A 5,885-nucleotide genomic window follows, 5' to 3' on the forward strand; every position below is an offset into this window, starting at 1 on the left:
GCAGCCATCATTGTTGTTTGGCAGGCCTGGGCTTCGAACCTGCCACCTTAGGTGTATGTGGCTGGCACCTTAGCCGCTTGAACCACAGGTGAGACAAGTTTCTTAACCAAAGTATTCCTCAGTTTCTACAGCACTGTTTTTTACCCTTTTTTATCTCATGGCACACTTGAACCTATAGTTAAACTTCCATGGTACACTTAAATTATGTTGATCCAAAAAATGAATAAAAATGCTTTGAACTTCTTTTAAAAAGAATTTAATGATCTTTAAAATTTTTCTTGACACATCTAAAACCCTCTCTTGACACACTGGTTGAAAATCATTGGTCTAAGCTCAGCGCCTGTGGCTCAAGTGGCTAAGGCGCCAGCCACATATACCTAAGGTGGCGGGTTCAAATCCAGCCCAGGCCGCCAAACAACAATGATGGCTGCAACTAAAAAATAGCCAGGTGTTGTGGTGGGCGCCTGTGGTCCCAGCCTCTTGGGAGGCTGAGGCAGGAGACTCGCTTGAGCCCAGGAGTTGGAGGTTGCTGTGAGCTGTGATGCCGCAGCACTCTACCTAGGGGGACAGTTTGAGGCTCTGTCCCAAAAAAAAAAAAAAAAAATCATTGGTCTAGAGAGTGGCACACCTGGAAGCTCTCCTAAAGGGGTGAGGGGCCCAGCAAGACCCAAACTACATGGCCCTGCAACCCTCTGATTTCTATCTGTATACATCAGTGCTTCCCAATCAGGATGATTTGATGATCTCTGGCAACATTTTTTTGCTTATCCCAGGTGCTACTAGCATCTGATGAGTGAAGGTCAAGGATACTGCTCAGCTTCTACAGGGTACAACACCTGCCTATTACACAGAATGGTTAAATCCCAGAAGTCCTGTAGACACTCAGGAGAACCAATGTCAACAAGCAGGGCATGGGACAGCAGCCAGCCAACAGCTACCAGCCAAAGACCAGTTCCCAGGTTTAATCAGACCCTCTAGAGACTTTCTGAAAACTTGGCAGTTCAGGGCCAGGCGCAGAGCTCATGCCTTTAATCCTAGCGCTCCGGGAGGCTGAGGTAAGAGGATTGCTGGAGGCCAGGAGTCCAAGACCAGCCTAGGCAACTCAATAAGACTCCATCTCTACAAAAATTTAAAAACTAGCCAGGTGTGGTGGTACATAGTCCCAAATACTCAGTACGATAAATCCAGAGGATGGCTTGAGCCCAGGAGTTTGAGGTTGTTGTGAACTATAATCAAATCACTGCATTCTAGCCTGGGCAACAGAGCAAGACTCTGTCTCAAAAAAAAAAAAAAAAAGGGCGGGGGGTACTCAGCAGGGCCTATGGAGATACCTCACCAAGCCCCCAGTTGCCACCGAACACTGAATGGACTAAGGGACTCCCCTCTTCTCTGTAAGGGGCTGAGTCACCTCTTGGGGGTCCCCTCGTAACCATTTTCCTGCTTGCCTGTTGCCTCTAGGTCTCAAGCCCCTTCTGTTGACTTGTCCCATGACCTAATCATCTTGAGGAGTGTGACCACACATGGGCCCAGACATGGCCACCATCCTGGCTTCAAGCTCTGCCTGAGGCCTTCTGCCTCTAAACAGAGTCATTCTCCAAGGAAGCATCTGGACCTTGTACAATCGGATGCTTTTTCATAGGGGCTCCTCCCTTCAGGCTACTGAACAAAAGCCTCACATCTTAACCCAATAGGGCTGCTCTAAGGAAATACATTCACTGGTCACCAACAGTAGGGATGTGTTCTGAGAAATCCATAGCTTGGTTATTTCATGGTCATGTGAACATCACAGCAGGCACTTACACAAACCTAGATAGTAGAGGCTACTACACCCTAGGCTGTGTGGGAGAGCCCATTGTTCCTGGGCTGCAAACCTGTATATGTACAGTGTATTATTGTCCTGAATGCAGTTGTAACATAATGTAAGTGTTTGTATGTCTAAACATAGAAAAGGTATTGTCAAAATACAGTATTGTAATCCTTTTTTTCTCTGTTTTAAGAGGCAAGGCTTCCATCCGTTGCCCAGCTGGAGTTCACTGGTACAATTATAGCGCACTGCTGACCTGGACTCAAGCGATCCTCTCACCTCAGCCTCCTCAGTAACTGGGACTATAGGTGTGCACCATCATTCATGCCTGGTTAACTTTCCTATATTTTGAAGAGATAAAAGTCTCACTGTGTTGCTCAGACTGGTCTCAAACTCCTAGGCTTAAGCCATCTTCTACATTGGCCTTCCAAAGTGGGTAGGATTACAGATGTGAGACACCATACCCAGCTCAATATTAGAATCTTACAGGACCCACCACCATAGACACAGTCCATTTTTTTGTTTGTTTGTTTTTTTGAGACAGAGCCTCAAGCTGTGCTCCTGGGTAGAGTGCTGTGGCATCACAGCTCACAGCAACCTCCAACTCCTGGGCTCAAGCAAGTCTCCTGCCTCCACCTCCCAAGTAGCTGGGACCACAGGCACCCGCCACAATGCCCGGCTATTTTTTGGTTGCAGCCATCGTTGTTTGGCGGCCCGGACTGGATTCGAACCCACCACCTTAGGTATATGTGGCTGGCGCCTTAGCCACTTGAGCCACAAGCACTGAGCCTGCAGTTCGTTTTTGACCGAAACTTTATTTACTTTTTTTTTTTTAGAGACAGTCTCACTTTGTTGTCCTCAGTAGAGTGCTGTGGCATCACAGCTCACAGCAACCTCCAGCTCTTGGGCTTAAGCTATTCTCTTGCCTCAGCCTCCTGAGTAGCTGGGACTACAGGTGCCCACCACAGCACCCAGCTATTTTTTGTTGCAGTTTGGCTGGGGCTGGGTTCAAACCCGCCACCCTTGGTATATGGGGCCAGTGCCGTACTCACTGAGCCGTGGGCTTTGCCCATTGACCAAAACTTTATTATGTGACACATAACTACCACATAACTGGGTGAGTAAAGCAAAAGAAGTGTCTTTCTCACAGTTCTGAAAGGTGAGAAGTCCAAGATCAAGGTACTGGCGGATTCAGTGCTCTATAAGGGCCCATTTTCTTTTTTGTAGATGACATTTTATTTTTTTGTGTCCTAACATGGTGGCAGGAGTGAAGTAGCTCTTTGGGGTCTTTTATAAGGGCACTGGGCTGGGCATGGTAATCCTGGCCTACAATCCTAGCACTTTTGGAGACTGAGGCAGGAAGATTGCTTGAGACCAGGAATTGGAGACTAGCCTGAGCAAGAGTGAGACCACATCTCTGCAAAAAATAGAAATATTAACCAGGCATGGTTGCACAGTCCTGTAGTCCCACCTACCAAGGAGTCTGAGATAGATGGATCATTTGAGCTCAGGAGTTTGAGGCTGTAGTGAGCTGTGATGATGCCACTGCACTCCAACCTGAACAACAGAGCAAGACCCTATCTCAAAAACAAAAAAACAAGGGCACTGATCCCCTTGACAAAGGCTCTACCCTCTGACCTCATCGCCTCCCAGAGGCAGCTCATCCCGATCCTGTTACCCTAGGGGTGAGATTTCAACATAAGAAGTTTGGAGGGTACACAAACATGACCTCTGTATAACAACCTATATCCATCTGGGCAGCGCTGGCCCCATATACTGAGGGTGGCAGGTTTGAACCCAGCCCCGGTCAAACTGCAACAACCAAAAAATAGCCGGGTGTTGTGGCAGGCGCCTGTAGTCCCAGCTACTTGGGAGGCTGAGGCAAGAGAATCACCTAAGCCCAAAAGCTGGAGGTTGCTGTGAGCTGTGACGCCATAGTACTCTACCGAGGCAACAAAGTAAGACTCTGTCTCTAATTAAAAAAAAAAACAAAAAACCTGTATCCATCTCCTGTGGAAGGAAACCTTCAGGAAAATCCCATCTTCTCTCAGTGTTGTCTACCAGTTTCTGACTCAGCTACGTGCTCGGTGGCCATCCCCCTATAACAGGACCTTGTCACTGGCCTTGCCACCTCCTTCCCACTGTGGCCTTGCTTTCTTTCAGTTTGCCTGGACAACTTGGCCTCTTGAACAGGAACATAGCTGCTACCAAACTTCCCTTTCCGTGCGTGACTCTGGGGCATGTCCCCACTGTACCCTCACCCACCATGTACCCCTTCCTCAGTCTCTGGGGCCACAGGGTTTGAACAGTGGAACACCAGGCCTCAGAACTAGCTCTTCCTCATCTGCTGGGCCCCACAGCCCTCACCTCGTTTTCTGTCTCCCCCTACTCCCATAGCTCTCCATAGTGCCACTCCACATCCTCTTGGGGTGTTCATCCCACTCCTGGTACCATCGCTGCCCCAAGTTCCTCCAAGGCTACATCTTAATCCCTCTGAGGCAGTGCTTCCTTCCTGGGAAGCAGACACCCCAGGAACCTAATCAGGAAGAGAGTATTCTCTGTCTTCGTCTGAGTGATGGTTATACAGAAAGCCCAACAGGGAACCCCAGCAAGCTGCATACTCCATGCACTGTGTACACTTTACTGCACATAAGCATGCCTTGGTACAGGGTGAAAAGTTGTCTTGTGAAAAAAAGCATGAAGTGTAGTGGTTCTGCCTATAATCCCAGCACTCTGGGAGGCTGAGATGGAAGGATTGCTTGAGCTCAGGAGTTGGAAACCAGCCTGACCAAGAGCCAGACCCCATCTCTACTAAAAATAAAACAATTACCAAGGCGTAGTTGCATGCACTGTAGTCCCAGCTACTCGGGAGGCTGAGGCAAGAGGATAGCTTGAGCCCAGGACTTTGAGGTTGGTGTGAGCTGGGCTGAAGCTATGGCACTCTAGCCTCGGTGACAGAGTGAGACTGTCTTCAAAAACAAGGGCAGGAAGCACTGACACCTGCTACAACTACAATGTGGATAAAGCTCAGTAACATGATGCTGGGAGCCACATGCACAAAAGGTCACACAGTATGTGATTCCATTGATAGGAATGTCTAGAACAGGCGTATTCACAGTGACAGGGCAGATTAGTGGCTGCCAGGGCTTGCAGGAGGAGGTGGAGTGGGGAGTGACTGCTAATGTGGGTGGAGTTTCCTTTTGGGGGGATGAAAATATTCTGGAACCCAACAGAGGTGACCATTGCACAGCATTGTGAATGTGCTAAATGCCACTGAACTGTCTACTTTAAGGCGGTGAATTATACGTTATGTTCTATCCCAGTTTTTAAAAAGTGCTCCATTGTGCTTACTTCAGCAGCACATTTACTAAAATTGGAACCATACAGAGATTAGCATGGCCCCTGCGCAAGGATGATATGCAAATTCGTGAAGCATTTCTGTATCTTTATGAAGGCAGTAGATGAGCTAATACAAGGGGTGGAGCAGGAGAATGAGAGCTAGGGGAGGAAGATGGGGAGATACGGTGTATGACATACCTCTTGGGGGTGGGACACAATTATAAGCGGGTCTTTATCTTTAAAAAAAAAAAAAAAGTGTTTCGTGAAACTGCTTGTCTTTTTGCCAAACTGTGGGGCTCCTCTGACATGAACCTGACCCCCATCAGCCCCCTTTAGGTGCCCAGCAGAAAGCCTGGAGTCCAGATCAGTCCAGTGGCTCCCAGCTCTTCCACAAAAGGGCCACACAGTCAATATTCTCATCTCTGTGGACCAGATGGTCTCTGTTGCAGCACAAATGAATAGGGCTGGTGTGTTCCAATAAAACTTCATTTATGGAGCGGAACATGGTAGCTCACGCCTATAATCCTAGCACTCTGGGAGGCCAAGGGAGGTGGATTATCTGAGCTTGAGATCCCATCTCTAAAATAGCCAAGCATTGTGGCAGGCACCTGTATTCCCAGCTACTCGAGAGGCTGAGGCAGGAGAATCATTGAGCCCAGGAGTTTGAGGTTTCTGTGAGCTATGATGCCATGGCACTCTAATAGGGGGACAAAATGAGACTCTGTCTAAAAAAAAAAAAAAA

At 48.1% G+C, this 5,885-nt stretch overlaps 1 protein-coding gene and 1 non-coding gene across 15 annotated transcripts in view; both read left to right on the forward strand.

Annotated features, from left to right (window-relative positions):
- The window catches only part of MYO9B (myosin IXB), a 116,695-nt gene that overhangs the window by 47,839 nt on the left and 62,971 nt on the right, over nt 1-5,885 (forward strand). The window lies entirely within an intron of this gene.
- LOC111727430 lies at nt 5,148-5,251 on the forward strand. Its single transcript, XR_002774988.1, has one exon. It is a non-coding gene; the product is annotated as a U6 spliceosomal RNA (small nuclear RNA).

This window comes from Otolemur garnettii, unplaced genomic scaffold, assembly GCF_000181295.1.
Source record: "Otolemur garnettii isolate 467f Iridium unplaced genomic scaffold, OtoGar3 scaffold00105, whole genome shotgun sequence".
In the NCBI taxonomy this organism is placed as follows: domain Eukaryota; kingdom Metazoa; phylum Chordata; class Mammalia; order Primates; family Galagidae; genus Otolemur; species Otolemur garnettii.